The following is a 27,267-nucleotide window of genomic DNA, read 5'->3' as shown; positions in this document are numbered from 1 at the left end:
CAATCAGAGATGAGCAACAATGCAGGTCCACCCAGCCACACCCACGTCTATGAGCAAATTTTTAAAAATAACTAAAACGTAGGTTTACAAAAAGTGATACCTGGATTACAGAGGTTGAGTTACAAGGAGAGATTACACAAATAAAGCATGTTTGCGCTATAGTTTGGAAGGTTAAGGGGTGATCGGATCGAAGTATTTAAGATATCAGGTAAAGCAGGGCAGATAAACATAAAATATCTCCATTGGAGATTCTAAGACTCGGGGGCATTGTCTAGCAATTAGGGCCAGACCGTTGAGGAGAGATCTTAGGAAACACTTCTTTGCTCAAAGGGTGGCAGAGGATTGGAACTCTCTCTCTCATAAACAGCAGTCGAAGCGAGAACAGTTGTTGCATTTAAATCTGAGGTCGGTAGATTTTTGTTAAGCAAAGATAATAAGGGATGTGGGCCAAAGGCATTGGAGCTAGACCACAGAGCAGCCATTATCTTGTTAAATGTCACTCAGACTTGAGGTGCTGAATGCCATAATCCTGTTCCATATTTCTATGTTTTTAAGGGCAAGTTAGTGAACATATTTATGAAGGAATCATTGGATTTGTAGACTGTTAACGTGACAAAGGATATAGGGAGAGCGCGGTGTTTAGATAGAGGGCTAGATTCTCAGATTTTGCCTCCAAAATCGCGGAGTGACTGTGGGCTGCTGGCCCGGACACCGGCTTGCTGGCTGCGGCGGGGGGGAGGGGGAGCGGGGGCAGCCAGGGCCGGGGAGGGGGGAGCAGGACGAGCAGCCGGGATGCTCCCCCACAGAACTGGGGCTGTACCCAGGCATCGACCACCATTACGGCGGCCATCTTGCTGACCATCCACCCTGGCCCCTGGTTCTACACACTGACACTGGGCGTATGGGTGCGCCCACCCCTGCACCTCAGCCCCCGCCCCAACGCGCCCCCCGGCGCCCAAAACCCTACCAAACCGGCAGCCTCCCACCGGGGACCACCCAGGGCCACACCCACGGCAGCCCCCAGTGAGGGCAGAGCCAGCCAACGGTACTCCTGTCATCAGGGATAGGCGCAAGGAACTGGGCACCGAAGGGGCCGGAGTGCAGGGGTGGGGAGGGGCATGCGTGGAACGCAGTGCCAACTGGGGCCACCCTTGGAACTTGGATGGGCACGGGAGTGTGCGCCATGCTAACATGTTGGCCTTTCACCCCCTGCAGAGAATGGCATTCGGACATCAACCCGCGATGCTAGCCGTCATGTCAAGATGCCCTGCGGCGGCGTGAGCGGAGGCCACTCAGAGAGCAGACGGAGGCAGCAGCAGAGGAGCGGGCTGCAGAGGGGCAGGTAGCAGCTGCACAGGTTGGAGGGCCGGCCACCCAACAGGCCAAGGAGGAGGAGGTGCCAAGTGGGCACCGGATGGTGCCCGCATGTACCGCAACCGCATGTCAATCGAGGACCTTCTGGTCCGGGCATGCAGACGGAGACTGTGGATAAGCAGGGGCACTGTGCGGCACATCTGCCAGGTGATTACACACCTTGCACTGTGGAGGTATCGGGAGCCACCCGTTCTCGGTGTCCGTCAATCCCAGACCTCATAACACTACTAACATTCCAAATGATTATTCAATCCGATTAAACTGTCCATTTAACATTACTCCACTGCCAACTGTGAACAACCACAAGTGAACAACTGATGAGGCAGAGTCTGTTGAAATGTCAGAATCTTTATTAAAAAAACAATGTAAAATGTTGTCAGGCAGAGGGATCTGGGTGTACAGGTCCACAGGTCACTGAAAGTCACAACGCAGGTGGAGGAGGTAGTCAAGAAGGCATACACCATGTTTGCCTTCAGCGGTCGGCGTATCGAATATAAAAATTGTCACGTCTTTATGCTTCTGTGTAGAACCTTAGTCAGGTCACATTTACTTAGGACGTGGAGGCTTTGGAGAGGGCACAGAAGAGGTTTACCTCGATGTTGCCTGGTATGGAGAGCATTAGTTATGAGGAGAGGTTGGATAAACTCGATTTGTTCTCTCTGGGACCACGGAGGCTGAGGGCAGAGCTGATAGATGTCTACAGAATTATGAAGGGCATGGACAGAGTTGATAGTCAGAACCTCTTTCCCAGAGTAGAAAAGGCAATTACTCAGGGACATATGTAGGGCAGCACGGTAGCATTGTGGATAGCACAATTGCTTCACAGCTCCAGGGTCCCAGGTTCGATTCCGGCTTGGGTCACTGTCTGTGCGGAGTCTGCACATCCTCCCCGTGTGTGCATGGGTTTCCTCCGGGTGCTCCGGTTTCCTCCCACAGTCCAAAGATGTGCAGGTTAGGTGGATTGACCATGATAAATTGCCCTTTGTGTCCAAAATTGCCCTTAGTGTTGGGTGGGGTTACTGGGTTATTGGGATAGGGTGGAGGTGTTGACCTTGGGTAGGGTGCTCTTTCCAAGAGCTGGAGCAGACCCGATGGGCCGAATGGCCTCCTTCTGCACTGTAAATTCTATGAAATATGTTTAAGGTGCCTACGACAAAGTTTTTGAGGAGATATGAATGAATAATCATTTGGATTGTTAGTAGTGTTATGAGGTCTGGGATTGACTGACACCGGGAACTCTCCGTTACCTCCACTGTGTAAGGTGTGTCATCACCTGGCCGATGTGTCGCACAGTGCCTCTGCTCATCCACAGTCTCTGTTTTACTCTCAGAGGGTAGTGAGTGCATGGAACTCGCTTCCGGGAAGGTGTCCAAAGCAGGCACGATAGTGACAGTTAAGGTGCGTCTTGACAAATACGTAAATAGGATTGGGATAGAGGGACATGGACCCCGGAAGTGTCGACGGTTTTAGGTTAAAGGGGCAGCATGGTCTGCTCAGGTTTGGAGGGCCGAAGGGTCTGTTCCCATGCTGAACTTTTGTTTGTTCTTTTTATTGACATGTTCAGGTAAATTGCAATGATGGTCATTGTCCAGTCATTCATTAAAACTACAATGAAGTTCAAGGTCAAATATCATTGTAACAAAGTAGAAGTTTGTCCTGAAATTGGACATCGCCCACAATCATAGAATCGTAGAATGTACAGTGCAGAAGTGCACTGGCTCTTGGAAAGGGCAACCTACATAAGCTCACGTCCCCACCCTATCCCTGTAACCCGACCTAACTATTTGGACACTAAGAAGCAATTTGCCATGGCAAATCTATCTAATCTGCACATCTCTGGACTTTGGGAGGAAACAGAGAACTCAGAGGAAACCCACGCAGACACGGGGAGAAAGTGCAAACTCCACACAGACAGTCATCCAAGGCCGGAATTGAACCCGGATCCCTGGAGCTGTGTGGGCAGCAGTGCTAACCACTGTGCCACCATGCCTCCCATATAACTCAAAATGTAACGGAGAGTTCCAAACTCATACCGCACCTGCTGTGGCAAAGGGGTAAGAGGGGCGAGGGAATATTTTCCTTAAAGACTGGTGCATAAAATACCAGAGTGGTGCAGGTTATGCTCGACCTGTATGAAGCACAGTTAGACGGGGGTTAGAATAAGAGTGTGCAGTTCTGATGATCATTAGAGACGGTCCAGAGGAGATTTACAGAGGTTGTTGTCTGGACGAGAGAATTTCATGGTTGGGGGTAAGATTACACATGATGGGATTTCTTTAGATCAGAGGGGACTGACCAGAGACTTAATGGGGTCGCCCAAAATTGTGTGCGCCCACATTTTTGCAAAAGCATTGAGGTGCATATGCTCAGATAGGGATGCACAGACACCAACATACAGAATACAGACAGATCATAAAGAAACAATGGCATACATACATTCACAAACACTCACAGACACACAAATAAACACACTGATACAAACACACACACAAACCGTCACAGACAGACCCACAAACCCACATGCACCCGAAGGCACACATGCACAAAGGGCACACACACATATGGACACCACATACATGGAGATAGGCATTTAATGTACAAACATTACCTTATAGAGTAGCCAGCTCTGTCAATAATGTCTAGTGCTGTTCTCACATAAAATGGCCACTGTGAAGAAACCTGAAATAGCTGACTGCTTTTTGCAAATTATTTTACAGATTCCCAAGAAAGAGATAGAGAAAGAGAGACGTAGAGAGAGATGTAGAGATTAGCAGAAGATGTTGATTGGAGATTAAGAAACACCATAAACACTACCAGCAAAAGTACATCAGGGTACATACACTGTCGCCATCAAACACTCACAGCGCGGGTACAGGGCGGGTTTAGATATAGAGTAAATCTTCTTCCATACATTTCCAGGGCAGGTACAGCACTGTCCCCATCAAACACCCAGAACAGGTCCAGGACAGAGTTAGATAGTGTGTAAAGTTCACTTTACAGTGGCCACATCAAACATTCCAAGGGCAGGGTTGAATACGGATTAAATCTCATTCTCCAGTTCCCAATAAAACACTCCAAAGACAGGTTTCGATACAGAGTAAATCTCACTCTACAGTGTCCCAATCAACCACCCCGTAACAGGTTTAGGGTGGTATTAAATATTGTGTAAAGCTCCCACGATACTGTCCTCATCAATCAAGATGCTCACACAGGGACGCACATGGACAGCAACACAGAGAGCACAGACACATCGTACGAACACAATGGCATATATGCCTCCACAAGCACACAAAGACATAGGGAAACAAACTGGCACATACACAAAGCTACATGCATTGTGAAGTGTGCACACACAAGCATACAGGGAGACAGGCACTCGACACACTGAGACACACACATACACATTTGCACCCAGCTGCACTCATACACATGTACCCATGGAAACACACACATATGGACGCAGGGACGCACAGACACAGTCACATATATGGACCGGGTGGCACACTCATATGCACACAGGGATACAGTCATACAGGGATATATGCACACCGGTTCAGGCACACATTCGCTGATTTTCCACCCTTACATCAATGTGCTGATTATCTGAAAACCAATCATCTCTGTTCTGGACATCACTGCCAGAGTTCCTCAGGGTAATGTCCTAGGCCCAACCATCGACAGTTGCTTCATCAATAACCTCGCCTCCATCATCAGATCAGACGTTGTTTGGTGCCTAAGGACCGGACCCTCTGACACACCACTACTTACATCCTGCTATCCAGAAAAGTCCCATTTATTCCAACTCCCTGTTTTCTATCCAAGCTGTGGAATTACCCCTAATCCCATGTGATTTCACCTTGTGTATTACTACTTATTATTTGGGCAATCATTCAGCATCGAGGACTCACTCACTCAATCATTCACTCTGGGCTCTACAGTTGCTGAAAAGTATGATCCTGGATCTGCAGCCTGTGCCCCAGATTTGGCAGGTTGTGTTTGATGAGATGGGTGGGTGGGATGCTCTGAATTCTGTGGTCCTTGTGCTATTTACTCTTAACCTCCGTGTGCTCGACCCTACGACGCTCGAGGTGATTGGTGCCTTCAAGGATGTTTTTTTTCCGGTTTATCGGTGGGGACCTTGTGTATCAACTTTCTTTGTGGCACCTTTTCAAAAGCGTTTTGGTAGTCCAGATATACTGCATCTACAGGATCCCCATAATCCGTTTGGTTTGTCCCATATTTTAAGAACTCGAGCCAATTAGTCAAACATGATTTACTCTTCATAAAACCATCTGACACTGATAGATTGCATTTTGGTTTTTCAAATGTACTGATATTACTTCGTAATAATGTTCTAACAATGTCCCGATAATAGATGTTAAATTGTCTGTAATTTTGTACATTCTGCCTCCCTCCCTTTTTGACAAAGGGCGTTACATTCGCATTTTTCCATTCCACTGGAACCTTTTCCGTGTCCAGGGGATTTTGGAATATTATAACAATGGATTCACTATCTCCACTGCACTTCCATTAGCATCCTAAGATGTCGGCAATCAGTCCCTGCGGAAATGTCTGCCTTCACTCCCAATAGTTTTTTGAGTACTGTTCCTTTTGATGCTGATTGTTCTGTTCCACCATTTCTGAATAATCCGTTCCTCTAAGTTGTCCTCCCCGTGAAAACGGAGGGAAACTATTGATTTAGCATCTCTGCCATTCCTGTGTTCCCCATCATTAACTCGCTGGTTTCATATTCTAAGGAGTCAACATTCACTTCAGCTACTCTCTTCCCTTGTATGTACTTGTGGAAGCTGTTGCTCTTTTTGATATTTTACGCTAGTTTTCATTCGTAATTTACCTTAGCTGCTTTTATAATATTTTAGTAACCCTTTTTTAAATTTGAAAATTTCCCAATCTTCCTGCCTGCCTCTGGCCTGTGCAAAATGGTATACCTTAGTTTTATTTTTTATATTGTCCTTAACCTAATTGCTTAGCCATGAACGTTTGTTGTACCCATCATTCCGCCTTTATTCCTCTCTGAAATATATTTTAGTTGCGAGGAATTGAGTATATCCTTAAGAACCTGCCACTGCTTGTCAGCTTCTGGGGCTGGTTTAGCACAGTGGGCTAAACAGCTGGTTTGTAATGCAGAACAAGGATAGCAGCGTGGGTTAAATTCCCGTACCGGCTTCCCTGAACAGGCGCCGGAATGTGGCGACTAGGGCTTTTCACAGTAACTTCATTGAAGCCTACTTGTGACAATAAGCGATTATTATTTAGCCTTTCGGCCATTCTGACCACTCTACTGGGGCCACATCTGAACTCATGTCGATTTAATTAATAGGTTGTTAAGCCCAGAACGCTAGTGTAGGCTCCACTTTTCAATTATATCATACTATAGTCACTATTCCAATGAGGATCCTCAACTGTGGGTCATCAATTAATCCCTCCTGATTACACTATACCAAATCCAGAGAAATCTGCTCACTGGTTGGTTCCATGACATATCCTTCCAAGAAACAATCTCTAATACACCCTCAAGGTTATGCTTGCCAATTCGATTAATCCCGTCTATGTGCATATTAAAATCACGCATTATTATGCCAACGCTGTCATTAATACCTCAGGCCTGTGCTCGCATAAAATGGAGACAGTGAGGTAAGTTGAAACGGCTGACTGTGTTTGTCGATTTTATTTATAGATTCCCAGAGAGTGAAAAAGACAGATGGAGAGAGACAGATGGAGAGACTAACAGAAGACTTTGATTAGAGGGTAAGAAACTCCACCAATCACAGCCATCAAAGGTACATCATGGGGATCCAAACAAAGTAAAGGCCATTCCATTCCGTCCATGCCAAACCCTACCAGGACAGGTACATAACAGGGTTAGATATAAAGTAATGCGCCCTCTGCACTGTTCCCATCAAACACTCCCAGCACAGATAGAGCATGGAGTTGTATAAAGAGTAAAGCTTCCAGTGCACTGCCCCATCTAGAAATCTCCAAACAAGTCTGTAAACTAATCCCTCTGATCCTCGATCTCCCCATAGCCCTGCATCAATTCCCAAACTAATCCCAAAGCCCGGTACAAATCTACAAATAATGGCACTGCCCCGCTCTCTACCGATAGCCATTTATCAATTAAAACTTGATCCCACTACCTCACGCCCTACCGATATCCCAATATACATCCTACTCTCATCCCACTTCCCACGCTCTCAACATAAATTATAATCAAGCCCCAAGCTTATCCCAATGTTCAGTTCTCTCTTCATAGCCCTGCACCAATCCCCAAACTAAAACCATTGTTCTGCTCTCTCCTCATAACCGGTATTAATTCCCAAATAATCGTACTGCCCTGCCCTCTACCGATAGCCAGTTATCAATCACAATCTGATCCCATTACCTCACGCTCTTCTAATATCGCTGTACCCATCCTAAACTACCCCCACTGCCCCGCTCTCTCATTAAGAACATAACAACATACGAACTAGGAGCAGGAGTAGGCCACCTGGCCCCTCGAGCCTGCTCATCCATTCAATGAGATCATGGCTGATCTTTTGTGGACTCAGCTCCACTTTCCGGCCCGAACACCATAACCCTTAATCCCTTTATTCTTCAAAACATTATCTATCTTTATCTTAAAAACATTTAATGAAGAAGCCTCAACTGCTTCACTGGGCAAGGAATTCCATAGATTCACAACCCTTTGGGTGAAGGTTCCTCTTAAGCTCAGTCCTAAATCTACTTCCCCTTATTTTGAGACGATGCCCCCTTTCACCCACCAGTGGAAACAACTTGCCCCCATCTATCCTATCTATTCCCTTCATAATTTTATAGTAGTTTCTATAAGATGCCCCCCCCCCACCCCTGCATCCTTCTAAATTCCAGCGAGTACAGCCCCAGTCTACTCAACCACTCCTCGTAATCCAACCCCTTCAGCTCTGGGATTAACCTAGTGAATCTCCTCTGCACACCCTCCAGCACCAGTACGTTCTTTCTCAGGTAAGGAGACCAAAACTGAACACAATACTACAGGTGTAGCCTCACTAACACTTTATACAATTGCAGCATATCCTCCCTAGTCTTAAACTCCATCCCTCTAGCAATGAAGGACAAAACTCCATTTGCCTTCTTAATCATCTGTTGCACCTGTAAACCAACGTTTTGTGACTCATGCACTAGCACACCCAGGTCTCTCTGCACAGCAGCATGTTTTATTATTTTATCATTTAAATAATAATCCCTTTTGCTGTTATTCCTACCAAAATGGATAACCTCACATTTGTCAACATTATCTTCCATCTGCCAGACACTAGCCCATTGACTTAACCTATCCAAATCCCTCTGCAGACTTCCGGTATCCTCTGCACTTTTTGCTTTACCACTCATCTTAGTGTCATCTGCAAACTTGGACACATTGCACTTGGTCCCCAACTCCAAATAATTTATGTAAATTGTGAACAATTGTGGGCCCAACACTGATCCCTGAGGGACACCATTAGCTACTGATTACCAACCAGAGAAACACCCATTAATCCCCACTCTTTGCTTTCTATTAATTAACCAATCCTCTATCCGTACTACTACTTTACCCTTAACACCATGCATCTTTATCTTATGCAGCAACCTTTTGTGTGGCACCTTTTCAAAAGCTTTCTGGAAATCCAGATATACCACATCCATTGGCTCCCCATTATCTACCGCACTGGTAAGGTCCTCAAAAAATTCCACTAAATTAGTTAGGCATGACCTGCCCTTTATGAACCCATGCCCTGTCTGCCCAATGGGACAATTTCCATCCAGATGCCTCACTGTTTCTCCCTTGATGATAGATTCCAGCATCTTCCCTACTACCGAAGTTAAGCTAACTGGCCTATAATTACCCGCTTTCTGCCTACCCCCTTTTTTAAACAGTGGTGTCACGTTTGCTAATTTCCAATTCACTGGGACCACCCCAGAGTCTAGTATATTTTGGTAAATTATCACTAGTGCATTTGTCCCTAGCCATCTCTTTTAGCACTCTGGGATGCATTCCATCAGGGCCAGGGGACTTGTCTACCTTTAGCCCCATTAGCTTGCCCATCACTACAATCATCTCCAGGACCTCACCTGTCATAGCCTCATTTCAATCAGTCACTGGCATGTTATTTGTGTCTTCCACTGTGAAGACCGACCCAAAAATCCTGTTCAGTTCCTCAGCCATTTCCTCATCTCCCATTATTAAATCTCCCTTCTCATCCCCTAAAAGACCAATATTTACCTTAGTCACTCTTTTTTGTTTTATAAATTTGTAGAAACCTTTACTATCTGTTTTTATATTCTGAGCAAGTTTACTCTCATAATCTATCTTCCTCTTCTTTGTAGCTTTTTTAGTAGCTTTCTGTTGCCTCATAAAGATTTCCCAGTCCTCTAGTCTCCCACTAATCTTTTCCACTTTGTATGCTTTTTCCTTCAATTTGATGCTCTCTCTTATTCCCTTAGATATCCACGGTCGATTTTCCCTCTTTCTACCGTCCTTCCTTTTTGTTGGTATAAACCTTTGCTGAGCACTGTGAAAAATCGCTTGGAAGGTTCTCCACTATTTCTCAACTGTTTCACCGTAAAAACTTTGCTCCCAGTCGACTTTAGCTAGCTCTTCTCTCATTATAGCCCTGTATCGATCCCCAAACTAATCACACTGTTCTGCTCTCTCCTCATAGTCCTTTATCAATCCACAAATTAATCCCTCTACCCTGCTCACTCTTCATAGCCCATAATGAATCCCCAAACTCATCTTGCTGCTCTGCTCTCTCCTCACAACCATATATCAACACTCAAAACGAATCCCACTGATCCTCTCTCTCCTCATAGTCTTGTATCAATCACCAAACTCATCCCACTGCCCTGCTGCCCTACTGGTTCTGTCTTCTCATCATTTATAAAGAACATTGTTCCATGCTTTCTAAGTCATCATCTTACATTCCCATACATAGTCCAAAGATGTGCAGGTTAGGTGGATTGGCCATGATAAATTGCCCTTAGTGACCAAAACGGTTAGGAGGGGTTATTGGGTTGCGGGGATAGGGTGTAAGTGAGGGCTGAAGTGGGTCGGTGCAGACTCGATGGGCCGAATGGTCTCCTCCTGCACTGTATGTTCTATGTTCTACACTGAAACGTATCCACCAGTTTTGTCTATTCACAATATATTAATTACTCTTTGAAATTTGATATTTGCAGCTATGTTGCTTCCAATGCTGTCTAATGTTTTGTGTCATTGGCAATATTGTGGCTAATTGTATGTGTGTGTATGTTTGTGTGTGTCTTTAAGTCTCAAATAACCAAGGAGCAGGTGTATGCCTTTTGGCCCATTGAGCCTGCTCCTCCATTCAAACAGATCACGGCACGCACCGACGCTCGCACACATTCCTATTCTATTACACACAGTCGATTTCTCTCTTGAACATGCTTCCACAGCCCTCGAATTGGAACATTCCAAAGATTCACCATCCTCGAAATGAAAGAAGTCCTCTTTATCTCAGTCTGCAATGGTCTACCAACTATACTGAGACTCTGTCCCCTACTGCTAATCTCACCAGCCATGGCGAACTTCCAATCTATATCTACCTTTTAATGCCCTGTAATAATTTTGTATGTTTCAAGGAGATCACCTCTCATTCTTCGGGACTCTACCGAAGAAAGGTACATTTTCTCAATCTCTCCTCATCAGACAATCGCACCATCCCAGGGGTTAATCTGGCAAATCTCCATTACACTCCTTCTATATCCCTCCTTAGACAAGGAGACCAAACCACACAATGGCCCATGTTCGGTCTGCTCAAGGCTCTGTACAATTGCAGCAAGACACATTCACACCTTTTTTTTTTACCTTTTCTGAGTTCCAAAGCCAGGGCTCAGAGTGTGGGTCAGGGGCGAACCCCTAATCCAGCTCCTCGCCTGCTCCAAAAAACTAATTCAAATTGAATCCAATTCATGGTCCCCACAAGAGAGACATATCAGATCTGAACCAAAGGCTCAATCTACAGACACTTGATCTTAGCCAAAAGGCCGAGAAGCGATGACACATTCACTCCTATACAAATATCTCCTTGAGATGCAAACCAGGGGCTGGTTTAGCACAGGGCTAAATCGGTGGCTTTGAAAGCAGACCAAGGCAGGCCAGCAGCACGGTTCAATTCCCGTACCAGGCGCCGGAATGTGGCGACTAGGGGCTTTTTACAGTAACTTCATTTGATGCCTACTTGTGACAATAAGCGATTTTCATTTCATTTCATTCATGTACCTTTTGCCTTCCTGATTGCTGGCTGTAGCTACATTTTGGCTTTTAGTGTTAAATCGACACGGACACCACCCAGATCTCTCTGGGCATCAACTCTTTCCAATCTCGCATCTTTGACAAAATGCACTGGGTTTTTTCGACCAAAGTAGACAAGTTCACACTTATACACATTATAGTTCATCTTAAATATCCTTGTCTATTCACTCAGCCTGTCCAAATCCCCTTGAGGATTCTTTGAATCACTCTCACAACTTATTTCACATAGTTTAGTGTCATGAACACATTTGGAAATATTAAATGTGTTCCCACAATCCAAGTGGGTGAGTGTTTTAATCTCTGGGTTTCTGTATGTGTGCGTTTCTGTGGATGTGTCCACACACACAATAGCACACATACTCTGACATAGGCAGCATTCACTAAACATATATAAAATGCAGAAGAACTCTTCTCCATTTGTAAATGGAAGGAGATAAATTGGATTTCTATTCAGTGTTATGGGCCAGGGTTTAGAGAACCCCAAAGTATATCATGGACTTCACCTGACCCACAACTTTTAATAGATTGTGGTATGGGGAGCAAACGGCCCACTCTACAGGTGTGGTACAGCAGAAATGGAAAAGTATTTTTTCAAGCAAAACAATGTTTATTCTATGAACTCAAGTTAACCTTTTTAAAACATACAGTGAACACCTTAGCAACCATTAATTCAAATACAACCCACAAAGAATACAATACTAAGTAATCCTTTAAGCTTTCCTTTTAACATCCATAAGACTTTAAACAAAACTTTTAACAGAAGCACATCAGGTTAAAGGCACTACTGAGAGCAGTTATTAGTTTTAAATCACCAAAGGATCAATTTACAGCTTTTAGATTACAGGAAAAAAGACTAATACCCCTTCTGGTTGTGACTGCAGCTGCCCAGCTCTGAAAACGAAACTAAAACACACCCTGCAGCAAACAGCCTAAAACAAAAGTAAAAAGCTGACAGACAGCCCAGCTCCACTCACTCGCTGACATCACTGCAATAATAAACACCCATTTCTTAAAGGTACTCTCACTACAGATATTTATATACACACCCATTTATAAACACCCATTTCTTAAAGGTACTCTCACATGACATCAGAAGGACCAACAAGTCTGGAGGGACGGTAGTTTAACCCAGAGTGTTTCACAGGCAACAAATCACTTTTGAAACGTTACCAGTGCAATTTAGGAAATGGGAAAGGTAATTTTAGAGGTAGATCCATATTACATTGCTCTGTACATTGTTCAGAGTCGACACTGAGATTCACACGAGATTTACATCAATGATTTGGATGAGGGAACCAAACGTATTATTTCCAAGTTTGCTCACGACCTAAAGATGGGTAGGGTTGTGGATGATGAGGAGGGTGTTAAACAGGCTTCAATGTGATTTTAACAAATTCAGTGAGTGGCAAAATATATGGAAGATCAGTAGAATGTTTATAAATGTGAATATATCCATTTCAGACAGAGAGACAAAATGGCCGAGTATTATTTAACCGGTGATAAATTGGGAAATGTTGACATACAAAGGCACCTTGGTGGGCTGATCCACCAATCACTAAAACTATGCACACAGGTACAACAAACACTTAGGAAGGCGATGCACATAGTATGGCAGCCTTCATTGCAAGAGGACTTGTGTACAGGAGCAATAATTTCTTATTGCAGCTACATAGGACCTTGGTGAGACCTCACCGGGTGTATTGTGTGTAGTTTCCATCTCCTTATATAAGAAAATATATATTTGTCATAAAGGAAGTGGTGCATAGGTTTCGCAGACTGGTTCCTGGGATGGCAGAACTGTCGTCTGAGGAGATATTGGGTCGACTGGGTTGTAATAGCGTAACTTAGAAGAATCAGAGGGGACCGGTTGAAGTATAAGATTCGGACAGACTGGAAGGTTGGACGCATGAATATTGTTCTCTCTGGCTGGGGTGAGCATCTAGAAAAGGGGCAACCGTCTCAGGATATGGTGGTGACCATTGAGAAATAAGTTGAGGAGAAAATTCTTCACTCAGCCGGTCGAGATCCCGTAGATTTGTCGACCACAGAAAGCTGTGAAGGGCAAGAAACTGGTGTAGACTCTGCAAGAGGGAACTTAAAAAGGAAATTAGGAGAGCAAAAAGGGGAGATTAAAGGTAATATAAAGGAACATTGTTGTTTCAAGTAAATTATGATTGAAGGATGAATAGGGCCCAATAAGGACCACAGTGGTAATCTGTGTGTGGAGCCGGAATATGTAGGTAGGGTTCTAAATTAATACTTTGTGCCAGTGTGCACTCGTGAGAGGGAAGTATGGGGTTATATATCAGGGATAAGGACTGTAATACAATCAAATCGACTAACATGGGCAGAGAGGAGGTTCTGATTTGTATGGCAGGCTTAAAAGTAGACTACTGTCCAGGGCAATTAAATGTCTCCCACGCTGGTAATTGAGGCAAGGAAGGAAATAGCAGAGGCGCTGGCAATGTTCAATTCCGCTCTGGTCACATGAGAGTGGCCGGAGGATTGCAGGATAGCCAAACTGGTATCATTAGTCCAGAAGTGATACGGAAAAACCAGAGAACTACAGGCCAGAAAGTCTAACCTAAGTGTTGCGGAACTATTTGGAAATAATTCCCATAAAAAGAATTAAGCTGCATGTGGAGATATTAATCAAAATCAGTCGGCATGATTTTGTTAAGGTGACGTCATGTCTGAGCAACTTTGTTGAATTTTTGCGAAGAGGTGAACAGGTGTACAGATGAGGGAAAAGACTTAGTCTACTTCGACTACAGCAAGGCTTTTGATAAGGTTCCACAAGGGAAGCTGATAACGAAAATACAAGCCGAAGGGATACAAGGAAATTTGGCAAATTGTTCCCAAGTCGTCTGAGTGTCAGGAAGGAGAGGGTGACGGTGAGGGGTGTTTTCCTGACTGGAAACCTGTGCATAATCGATATAAATGGATCCGCAGGGATCAGTGTTTGGCTTCTTGCTGTTTGTGGTTTATAGAAATGATTTAGGTGTAGAAGTTGGAGAGATGATTAGTAAGTTCGTGGCTGATACAAAAATTGGTGGGGTGGTAAATACTGAGGTGGATAACCATGAAATAGAGGAGGGTATAGCCGGGCTGGATAGATTGACTGATCAGTGGCAAATGGAATTCAATCCGGATCAGTGTGAGATGATGCATTTGGGCTGGAAAACAAGGCAAGGGAATGCATGATAAAAGGGAGGACCCTTGGAAACACCAAGGATCAGAGGGAGCCTGGTGTGCATAAAAGTCCCGTCAGGTAGCAGAGCACGTGCATGCAAGTTAAGATGGAAGATGGTATATTTGCCCTTATTAGCCGAGGCATAGAGTTTAAGAGAGATTGGATACACTTGCATTGTTTTGCTTGGAGCAGAGAAGACCGGGGACCTGATTTAGATATATGAAATTATGAGGAGCACAGATAGAGTAGACAGGAAGAAACATTTCCCCTTCGTGGATGGATCGATATTCACGAGGCTTAGAAATAAGATAAGGGGCAGGAGGTTTAGAGAGGATGTGCAGTAGAGCACTAAAGTATGGTGTTGAGATAGGTGATCTGCCATGACCATGTTGAATGGTGGGCCAGGCTCCAAAGAGCCAAATCTTCTATGATTCTGTAGAAGCGGATGGGAGTGAATCCTTTCGTTTCACCTGCAGTACACTGGACACTCAGAAGCACAGCAGCAACTTGCATTTTATAGAGAACCTTGAGCAGAATTGTCCCAGATGCTTCACAGAAGCCGTATTGTGAATAAGCTGACCTCACGCATTAGGGGAGATGAGGGGCAAATGCAACAAAAGATTCAATTCAGAGGGGTTAATTTCAGGATGTGTCAACCTTAGAGTTCATACAATTTTGAATGAGACCATTTGGCCGAACAAATCACCAGTTACCCCTGAGGGAACACCATACCTAAGCTGACTCCCTTGCCTGATCCCCCATAACCCCATCTAACCTGTACGTCTTTGGACAATAAGGGGCAGTTTTTACGCACAGCCAATCCACCTAACCTGCACATCTTTAGACTGTGGGAGGAACCTGGAGCACCCGGAGGAAACATACGCAGACATGGAATATTTACCATTCATAAAGTCTCCGTTATAAAGTGTAAGACCACACATTTGCCGACAATGAAATCTATTTCTGACAATTTGGCCAGTTCTCTCCAGGAATTTTAATGTCTTTGTTATTTAAGCTTACAGCTTCAGTACTCTCGATTTGCATACACTTTGATAAACTTTCTATCTCATTATATTCAATCGTTACGAAATACAGTGAAATTGTGCCACACGCGAACACAGACACACACACGGGCTCAACAGCAGCACACGGAATGTGAATTGATGCACCCTGACGCATTTTTATTACATAATTAATTTTATAAACTTCAGAACTCAAATTCACAGCAAGGTGTGGGAATGGAAACTTGGAATTATTAGCCAAGGATTCTCAAACATATATATTCACATTCTGAATCAAGAGGGGGTCTGACGCCTTCGATTTGTGATTCCCTGCCATCTCATGCTCCGTATCTTGCATCACCCCTGCCCCATCCCCAAACTCCGCCCCACCCTCGCCCCGCCCCATACGTCTGCTTGTCTTGCTTATTGATCAAACATTGATACGACATTTAATTCTGAATTTTCCCTTAATGTACCCGAAAAGGCGCCAGAGAGTGGTGACTAGCGGATTTTTACAGTACCTTCACTGCAATGTTAATGGAAGCCTACTTGTGACTTGTGACACTGATAATCACTGATAATCATTATAATTCTTATTAATTCTCTCGCGGCATTAAAAGTGAAACAGATTCTTCAAAGGAACACAGTTCAGTTTAAAGCTTCCACAATAGCCAAATCCGAATCTCCCATTCAAACAACGTTGCATCTGTCAGAAGGTAAACCACAATTTCACTACTCATGAATGTCAGCTTTGCTCATGTTTCTGAAACAAGTGTAAACACTTTTTCAGGATAAGACCAGTTTCAGCTGACAAATCCTCTGGACCAAAAATAATCTTCAACATGCACAAATGAAACTAAAAACCATGTCTCACATCCTGCAGCCATTGGAATTTTCTTTAACTCCTCAGGTTTTGGTTCAAAATGCATTAATGCCCATGTCTCACATTGCTCACATAATATAAGGGAAGTAGCAATGTTGATTCCAAATTGGCTGAATGGTTGGAACAAAGAGTAATGGCCAATGTTTTTTGGCTGGAGGAATGTTTGTAATGGTGTTCCCGTAGGGTCAGTATTGGAGTCCTTGCTTTCCTGATACATATTAATGTATATTAATGTACATATTCAAACGTGGAAGTATCGGGAACTGTGAGGAACGTATAGAACTTCAAATGGACATTGACAAATTGGTGGATGGGGCACACACGGAAGATGACGCTCAGTGCAGAGATGTGTGAAACGATGCATTTTGCTAGGAAGGGCATCGAGGGACAATGTTCCATCAGGGTTAACATTATTAAAGGGGTGCAGGAGCAGAGGTACCTGGTTGTATATATGCATGGCTTATTGAAGGTAGAAGGGTAGGTAGAGAGCAGGTTATAAAGACTATAATATTCGAGGATGTATTAACAGAGACACAGAGTACAAAGCAAGGAGTATAGCCACCTGGGTTGGCCAACTCCCGACGTAAAATGGAGAACAACAAAGGCTGCAGGGAAATTCAGCCAACAGAGGCAGGAACTAGCAGGTGCAAGTTTACTGTGTATTAAACTCTGCAAAAGCCTAGACAGCATCGATACAAGCAGCCATCTGCATAATAATGTAGCAGCCATCTACATACTAAATGAGCGATCCCCGGGAACAATCAAAACATTTGGGATAAACAAGGCCAAGCCAGACTCATCGGCGCCAGCAGGAGCCAACACAAAAGAGGTTAACGGACACCTCAAGACCGCCCATCGATTGGGGAACCACTCCAGTATTGGAGAAATCGAACCAAGCGATTGGAACGAAGTCCAATCACTGGGAACCAGGTACAGGGTCCGCCCCGAAAGGCTGGAAGCCCCTGGGGACTATAAAGTTAAGCCCCCAAGTTCAAATCGTCCTTCTTGACCGGGTCACTCAGCAACGCGAACCAACCCTTGACAGTGACCGGTGCAGCCGCCCCCGATATCCAGTAAGTCTTAAGTCAATGCTCGCTATGAGATAGGCGCTCCTAGCTACCAGTCCGTACCAACTTCGAATCCCGCAGACTCAGAACACGAACGAAAGGCCATTTGTTCCCCTGACCTGGTGAGCCAGTCCGAAGCTAAGTATAGGCCTGTTAGTTGTTGAAGTAGCTTAGAAGTAGAATTTGAGCATGAGTAGCGATTACTGTGTATAATAAATGTGCTTTGATTTGAATCTTACTAATTGGTGTATTGAGTTATTGATCATTACTTGAACTTGAGCCTCGTGGTGGTATCATAAAGATACCTGGCGACTCGAGAGCAAAGGTTATAAAACAGAGCCAATTGAACCAACCAAAAGTAAGCAACAGGAGGTTCTGCTGAACTTATGCAAGACTGCACAGCGTTAGATAGAGTAAAACTCCAACTGCACTGTTCCCATCAAACACTCCCAGGACAGGTGCAACACGGCTGAGATACAAAATAACGCTCCACCTAAACTCTCCTGCGATATCTTTCCCTGAGCAGCAACTTGGTGACACCGGAACAGGAGTATGGCCAAAGAGTAGGCCCGTCGAGCCTGCTCTGCCATATAATGTGATCATGGATGATTATTCATTTCAATGCCCTTTACCACACATTATCCCAGCACCCCTTTATGTCATTGACATTTAGAAAGTCGGCGGAATCTGCTGTAAGCATGCTAGGTAACTGAGTTTCCACAGTCCTCTGGATCAGAGATAATTAAATATGCACAACCCTCGGAGTGGAGACATTTTTCCTCATCTCTGTCTTAATTGTATATCTTGTAATTGTTTCTCCTGATTCTGGACTCTGCTAGCAGGGTAAAATCTCCTACCTGTATCTCCCCTATCTATCCATTGAGTATTTTGTAGGTTTCGATGAGATAGAACGTAGAACATAGAACAGTACAGCACAGTACAGGCCCTTCGGCCACGATGTTGTGCCGAACACTTATCCTAATCTAAGGTCACCTAACCTACACTCCTTCAATTTACTGCTGTCTATTGCCTGTCCAAGAGATGCTTAAATGCCCCTAATGACTCTGACTCTACCACCTCTGCTGGCAGTGCATTCCACGCACTCACCAGGCTGTGTAAAGAACCGACCTCTGATATCTCCCCTGTACCTTCCTGCAATCACCTTAAAATTATGTCCCCTCATGACAGCCATTTACGCTCTGGGGAAATGTCTCTGGCTATCCACTCTATCCATGCATCTCATCACCTTGTACATCTCCATCAAGTCACCGCTCTTCCTTCTTCGCTCTAATGATAAAAGCCCCAGCTCACGCAACCTTTCTTCATAAGACATGCCCTCCAGTCCAGGCAGCATCTAGGTAAATCTCCTCTACACCTTCTTCAAAACATCCACATCCTTCTTATAATGTGGTGACCAGAACTGGACACAATATTCCAAGTGTGGTTTAACCAGGCTTTAATAAAACTGCAGCAAACCCTTGCGGCTCTTAAACTCAATCCCCCTGTTAATGAAAGCTAACACACCGTACCCCTTCTTAACAACCATATCAACCTGGATGGCAACTTTGAGGGATCTATGTACGTGGACCCCAAGATCCCTCTGTTCCTCCACACTTCCAAGAATACTGCCTTTAACCCTGTGTTCAGCATTCAAATTCGACATTCCAAAATTAATCACTTCAATAATATGTTGTTATTAACCTTTACTTCCTGCTTTTACATATAACATTATTGTAAGATAATAGTCTCTGCAATAACAAGAACTCAAGGCCTTGCCGCTAACAACTAACCGTCCTCCTCCACTTTGAGTGTAAATCCATCTGAATTTCCACGTACAGAATATGTGCATTAGCAGTCAGGTCTTTTTTTTTCTGTTCTTATTGTTGTATCAGTTGATTTGTTAGTATCTGTTGCAGGGTCTGAATTTCCCTCGGTGTGCCATTGTTTCCAAATGTTGTCACTGATCGATGACCTGCATTTGATTTCAGCGTGGGATCATTGAGAGGGGACTTCAATTATTTCCAGAGATTTTATTCGTTGCACTGTGCAATGAATAGTCACCCCAAAACCATTTCAAGCATAATGGGTATTCCTCAGTTAAAGAGGGATGCTACACCTTGAATATCAGTAGAACAGTTTGGAGAGGATTACATTCACATTTGGAATCTAAATACCGAGTGATCATTTTTGAGTGTCGGATACCACTGAAGCGATATGATATCTCGTGATTGAGCTCTTGGTGTTGAGGGCACGGAATATATTAGATTTTGTTCAGATTTGGATTTATTGTCATGTGTACCGAGGTTCAGTGAAAAGTATTGTTCTGTGTACAGTCCCAGCAGATCATCTCATGCATGAAAAACATACGACATACGATGAGTACACAATGTCAATATATAGACATAGACATCGGGTGAAGAGTACAAAGTATAGTGCTAACAACAGTAGAGAAGATGCATAGAGAGATCACCTTAGTCCATAAGAGGGTCGTTTAGGAGTCTGGTGACAGCGGGGAATAAGCTGTTTTTGAATATTAGTGCGTGTACTCAGACTTTTGTATCTTCTACCTGCTGGAAGAGAGAAAAACCCGGGTGAGAGGACTCTTTGATTATGCTGCCCGCTTTCCCAAGGCAGCGAGAGGAGTAGACCGAGTCAATGGATGGGATGTGAGTTTCCGTGATGGACTGGGATGTGCTCACGACTCTCTGTATTTTCTTACAGTTTAGGGATGAGCAGTTACCATACCAGGCTGTGATGCAGCCAGATAGCATGATTTCAATGATGAATCTCTAAAAATTGCTAAGAGTAATGTGGACATGCCTAATGTCCTTAGTTTCCTGAAGAAGCAGAGCTGCTGTTGTGCTTTCTTGGTGGTAGCGTCGATGTGGGTGGACCAGGAGAGATTGTGGAATTTGAAACTGTCAACCATCTCGACCTCGGCACCACTGATGCAGACAGGGGTGTGCCCAACACTTCCCTTGCTGAAGTCGATGACCAGCTATTTAGTTTCACTGACATTGAGGGAGAGATTGTAGTCATGGCACCATGCCAATAGGTACTCTATCTTCCTTCTGTACTCAGACTCATCGTTGTTTGAGATCCGACCCACAACGGCCGTGTCATCAGCAAATCTACAGATGGGGTTACAGCCACATTTTGCCACACCGTCGTGTTTGTGTATAAACAGGGGGCTAAGTGCGCAGCCTTGCGGGGCCCAGACATTGAGGACTATCGTGGAGGAAATGGCGTTGTTTATTCTTATTGATTGTGGTCTATGGGTCAGGAAGTCGAGGATCCAGTTGCATAAGGACGAGCAAAGTCCTAGGCTTTGGAGTTCTGATATGACCTTGGCTGGAATTATGGTGTTGAATGCGGAGCTGTAGTCAATGAATAGGAGTCTGATGTAGGAGTTCTTGTTTTCGAGATGCAATGAGTGTAGGGTCTGGGCAGCACAGTGGCGCAGTGCGTTAGCCCTGCTGCCTCACGGTGCCGAGGTCCCAGGTTTGATCCCAGCTGTGGGTCACTGTCCATATGGAGTTTGCACATTCTCCCCGTGTCTGGGGGGGTTTTCACCCCCACGACCCAAAGATGTGCAAGCTAGGTGGCTTGGCCACGCTAAATTGCCCCTTAATTGGAAAAAATGAATTGGGTACTCTATATTTTTTTTTTTTAAATGAGTGTAGGATCAGGGAGATAGCATCTGCTGTGGAGCGATTGTGATGGCATGTGAATTGCAGTCGGTCAAGGCAATCTAGGAATATGGAGTTGACGTGTCTCATGACCAACGTCTTGAAGTACTTCATAATGATAGACTTCAAGGCCAATGGATGGTAGTCATTGAGGCACGCCTGGTTCTTCTTTGGAACTGGAATAACGGTAGTCTTCTTGAAGCAGGTGGGAACCTCGGAGCAGAGCAGGGAGTGGTTGATGATGTCTGCGAACACACCCGCCTGTTGGTCCATGCAGGATCCAAGTCCAAGGCCAGGGACTCTGTCTGGGCTGCATTCCTTGGGTTCACTTTCAAGAAGGCTGATTTGATTTGTGAGGCTGTGATAGCAGGTATGGGTATGACTGAGGCTGTTGGGACAGTTGGCAATGGCTTGTTGGCTTCCTGCTTGCAACGAGCATAGAATGCATTGAGTTCATTGGGAGGGGTGCGCAGTTGCCAGAGATTGTACGCAGCTTTTGCTTGTCGCCTGCTGCAGGCAAATGTTTAAGTTGTCACAAGTGATGAGAGTCCATGTCATTAGTCTGCGATTCTAACTTAATCCGGTATTGTCTCTTTGCATTTCTGATGCTTTGCAAAGGTCATACCTAGATTTTGCGCATTGATGAGGGCCGCCTGTCTTGAACGCCACAGACCTTGACTTAGTAGGGAGTGGATCTCCCAGTCAGACCATAGTTTCCGGTTGGGGAATGCACATGCTACCTTCTTTAGCGTGCAATCATCAACTTACTGATGAAGTCTGTGATGGTGGTGGCATACTCGACTAGTGTGGCCATTGAGTTCCTGAATATAGACAAGTCCACTGACTCCAAGCAGTCACATAGAAGCTCTTCGGTTGCCTCGGACAAGCATTGCACGACATTGCTGACTGGATTCTCCTGCTTAAATTTATTCTGATATGCTGGTACAAGGAGTAAAAACTTGTGGTCCCATTTTTCAAAGAGAGATAGGGGATTTGATTGGTAGGTGCCAATTATGTTTGTGTAGCAATGGACAAAAATGCATGGGCCACAGGTGGGACAGGAGATGTGTTGTGGAAGTTTGCAATAATGTCTTGAGTTTGGCCTAGTTGAACTCTCCAGCAACGATGAACAAGGCCTTCAGGTATTTTGTTTCACTGATATTTATAGTGGTGTACAATCCATAAGGTGCCTTCTTCACTTCCACCTGGTGTGGGATGGAGACCGCTGTGATTATGGCAGAAGTGAAATCCCATGGAATATTGTTTGGGTGGCATTTCACATATTCCTGGTCCGGGGAGCAGTAGTTCACCAGCGTCGCCATGTTTAAGCTCCAGGTGCAGTTACCCAGGAGGCAAACCCCTCCAATGTTCGCATTCCCAATGCCGACCTGTGGTCCATCTGGTGAATTGAGAAGCTGTCAGGTTGAAGAGCACACTCCGGTGAGACAGTGGTGAGCCATGTCTCTGTGAAACAGAGTGCACAGCTGTCTCTAACTTTCCTCTCTGAGGTAAGTCTAGCGTTAGCTCGTCCAGCTTGTTTTCGATCGCTTGGGCATTTGCCAGGTGTATGGTGTGGAGTGGAGACTTGAAACCGCGTTGTTTTTGTCTCACCTGCAGACTGATGCATTTCCCTCACTTCCCAGGTTGGTGGCGGCTTCTGGAGGGTCCCGCGATCCGATAGGAGAAGTCTGTATTTGTAACATGGAAAGTCAATTTGCAAATAAATGCATCATAACACATCAATCAATGTCGTAATCCATATATGAAATAAAAGGTTGAACAATGTTGCAACTTCATTATCCCTGAGGTGATACCTTGGGGTATAAATGACGGGTTTTGAAATGCATCACCTCAGCGTTTAAGACAAAGAGACTGACGCAGAACGAAGGAAAACATCGCACGGACTGATAACGATGGAATCAATTGATTTGGCTCAGAAAATATTCTATATAATCCTCGCTGTTGTTGGTGTTCCAGGTAAGTGACTATAACCATTGAAGTTGTGTAAATCTGTGTGGGAGCGCCTGCCTGATTTTAAATTGTGACTGAACATATTCCATGGTAATCTGGTGCTCAGTTTTATACAAACACCTGATCAGCGATATCATTCGAATAAGGCAAATTTCCCTGAAATAGCTCTGTGTGTTCATGTTATTTCCCCACGTGAGAATAAACTTATGTTCCTAACTCACAGCTGTCTGATAAATGAAGTGATTGCATTTAGTAGAAGAGAATGCAGTGTTAAGTTAGAGTGTTGGTCAGAAACCAGAGTGGAATACCAAAACCCAGGCGCCACTTATTCATGGGGTTTTTTTGAGTGTGAAATATAACAAGTTTATGTCATTAACAAGTGTGAAAAACCTGTTCCAAGTTGCAGTTTGTTACTGGGGGTGTCTTTCAGTGTAGAACTGAGTGGGAATCTGGAACTGCAACAATATAAATTGATTCTATTTTGAAATCATGCTTTGTTAGATTGAACAAGTGTTATCTGTATTCATGGAGCTGGTTTGTTTTTACCTTTGCAATGTATTCAAACTAGAAAGCGTTTGATGTTTGCTGAAAACAGTTGGTAATAAGTCAATAACGTTCAATTTCTCAATATCTCTCTGTTTTCTGTTTCTATGTTTCTATTCATCTGCTCCAACTGAAAAAGAAATTTCAGCTAATCCCAGACTTTTAAACAAGTAGTATTTAGGAAATCTATTCTTCCGATCAAAATTACCCCACCAAGCCCTTTGGACACGAAGGGTAATTTAGCGTGGCTAATCCACCTAACCTGCATGTCTTTGGACTGTGGGACCGTTGCGCAGGTCAAAGAGACACAGCCTGAGTGAGTGAGACACAGACAGAGTGAGAATTTGAAACTTGGTAATTTGGTGCAGTGAGGTAATTCGGTGAAGAGTGAGAGAAGGTGCTTTTTCTCTACTGTTTTGTTCTCTCTCTTTCTTCGGGCCTGTAACTTTTAATCAGCAGGGAGAGAACCTGAGAACATCTGAGACCCTCAGAAGGTAAGTAAGTGATTTTTACTCATTTTTACTTTTATTACCTTTTCAAATTGCGTGTGGGGGGCGGGGCTGTAGTGACATCACAGAAAAGCTGTGACCTGAGTGGCTGGTTGGGAATCTACACTAAATTGAAAAAATTAAGCATTGGCAACTAATTAAACATAATTACTTAATTATAATTTAGAGGGGTATCTAAGCCAGAGATCGGAGAGTACTATATTTAGCTTTCACATTTATAGTAGAAATCGAGTGCTAGGAAACAGATAGTTAACAGTAACTTTTTTTTTTAAATGTTAAATTTTAACTTTAATTTACTAATTAATTGACGCAATGTCAGTTTGTCAGTCAGAGGGGTGCAGTGCTCTGACTGTGAGATGTGGCAGGTCCGGGAGGCTTCTAGCATCCCGGATGGCTTCATCTGCAGAATGTGAACCCAACTGGAGCTCCTCACAGACCGCATGGTTCTGTTGGAGCAGCAATTGGGTTCACTTAGGAGCATGCAGGTGGCGGAAAGCGTCATAGATCACAGTTATATAAATGTGGTCACACCCAAGGTGCAGGCAGAGAAATGGGTGACCGCCAGAAAGGGTAGGCAGACAGTGCAGGAATCCCCTGTGGTTGTCCCCCTCTCGAACAGGTATACCCCTTTGGATACTGTTAGGGGGGATAGCCTATCAAGGGAAAACAGCAGCAGCCAGAGCAGTGGCACCACGGCTGGCTCTGAGAGAGAGCAAAGACGAGCAAGGAGGGGACATGAGAAGTATTTGGCAGGAAGGATCAAGGAAAACCCAAAAGCTTTCTATAGGTATGTCAGGAATAAGCGAATGACTAGGGAAAGAGTAGGACCAGTCAAGGACAGGGATGGGAAATTGTGTGTGGAGTCTGAAGAGATAGGCGAGATACTAAATGAATATTTTTCGTCAGTATTCACTCAGGAAAAAGATAATGTTGTGGAGGAGAATGCTGAGACCCAGGCTAATAGAATAGATGGCATTGAGGTACGTAGGGAAGAGGTGTTGGCAATTCTGGACAGGCTGAAAATAGATAAGTCCCCGGGACCTGATGGGATTTATCCTAGGATTCTCTGGGAGGCCAGGGAAGAGATTGCTGGACCTTTGGCTTTGATTTTTATGTCATCATTGGCTACAGGAATAGTGCCAGAGGACTGGAGGACAGCAAATGTGGTCCCTTTGTTCAAAAAGGGGAGCAGAAACAACCCCGGCAACTATAGACCGGTGAGCCTCACGTCTGTAGTGGGTAAAGTCTTGGAGGGGATTATAAGAGTCAAGATTTATAATCATCTAGATAGGAATAATATGATCAGGGATAGTCAGCATGGCTTTGTGAAGGGTCGGTCATGCCTCACAAACCTTATCGAGTTCTTTGAGAAGGTGACTGAACAGGTAGATGAGGGTAGAGCAGTTGATGTGGTGTATATGGATTTCAGCAAAGCATTTGATAAGGTTCCCCATGGTAGGCTATTGCAGAAAATACGGAGGCTGGGGATTGAGGGTGATTTAGAGATGTGGATCAGAAATTGGCTAGCTGAAAGAAGACAGAGGGTGGTGGTTGATGGGAAATGTTCAGAATGGAGTACAGTCACAAGTGGAGTACCACAAGGATCTGTTCTGGGGCCGTTGCTGTTTGTCATTTTTATCAATGACCTAGAGGAAGGCGCAGAAGGGATGGTGAGTAAATTTGCAGACGATACCAAAGTCGGTGGTGTTGTCGATAGTGTGGAAGGATGTAGCAGGTTACAGAGGGATATAGATAAGCTGCAGAGCTGGGCTGAGAGGTGGCAAATGGAGTTTAATGTAGAGAAGTGTGAGGTGATTCACTTTGGAAGGAATAACAGGAATGCGGAATATTTGGCTCATGGTAAAGTTCTTGAAAGTGTGGATGAGCAGAGGGATCTAGGTGTCCATGTACATAGATCCCTGAAAGTTGCCACCCAAGTTGATAGGGTGTGAACAAGGCCTATGGAGTGTTGGCATTTATTGGTAGAGGGATTGAGTTCTGGAGTCAGGAGGTCATGTTGCAGCTGTACAGAACTCTGGTACGGCCGCATTTGGAGCATTGCGTACAGTTCTGGTCACCGCATTATAGGAAGGACGTGGAGGCTTTGGAGCGGGTGCAGAGGAGATTTACCAGGATGTTGCCTGGTATGGAGGGAAAATCTTATGAGGAAAGGCTGATGGACTTGAGGTTGTTTTCGTTGGAGAGAAGAAGGTTAAGAGGAGACTTAATAGAGGCATACAAAATGATCAGGGGGTTAGATAGGGTGGACAGTGAGAGCCTTCTCCCGCGGATGGAAATGGCTGGCACGAGGGGACATAGCTTTAAACTGAGGGGTAATAGATATAGGACAGAGGTCAGAGGTAGGTTCTTTACGCAAAGAGTAGTGAGGCCGTGGAATGCCCTATCTGCTACAGTAGTGAACTCGCCAACATTGAGGGCATTTAAAAGTTTATTGGAAAAACATATGGATGATAATGGTATAGAGTAGGTTAGATGGCTTTTGTTTTGGTGCAACATCGTGGGCCGAAGGGCCTGTACTGCACTGTATTGTTCTATGTTCTATGATGTTCAGAAGGGAGGGTCAAAGAGCAGAAGAGCAATAGTAATAGGGGACTCTATAGTCAGGGGCACAGATAGGCGCTTCTGTGGATGTGAAAGAGACTCCAGGATGGTATGTTGCCTCCCTGGTGCCAGGGTCCAGGATGTCTCCGAACAGGTAGAGGGC

The 27,267-nt window shown here is 44.5% G+C and overlaps 1 long non-coding RNA gene and 1 other non-coding gene across 2 annotated transcripts in view; one reads left to right on the top strand and one right to left on the bottom strand.

The window, feature by feature from the left end:
• LOC140399491 (uncharacterized) overlaps positions 1 to 27,267 on the top strand; it is a 67,270-nt gene that overhangs the window by 27,333 nt on the left and 12,670 nt on the right. The window contains exons 2-3 of the long non-coding RNA XR_011937701.1: positions 1,216 to 1,342; positions 7,073 to 7,143. This is a non-coding gene — a long non-coding RNA (uncharacterized lncRNA). The remainder of the gene's footprint in view (positions 1 to 1,215; positions 1,343 to 7,072; positions 7,144 to 27,267) is intronic.
• On the bottom strand, positions 11,237 to 11,430 carry LOC140399502 (U2 spliceosomal RNA). Its single transcript, XR_011937703.1, has one exon. It is a non-coding gene; the product is annotated as a U2 spliceosomal RNA (small nuclear RNA).

This window comes from Scyliorhinus torazame, chromosome 22 (assembly GCF_047496885.1).
Source record: "Scyliorhinus torazame isolate Kashiwa2021f chromosome 22, sScyTor2.1, whole genome shotgun sequence".
Classification (NCBI taxonomy): Eukaryota; Metazoa; Chordata; class Chondrichthyes; order Carcharhiniformes; family Scyliorhinidae; genus Scyliorhinus; species Scyliorhinus torazame.
The sequence above is the reverse complement of the archived record's forward strand: the minus strand, read 5'-3'. Positions and strand labels throughout refer to the sequence as shown.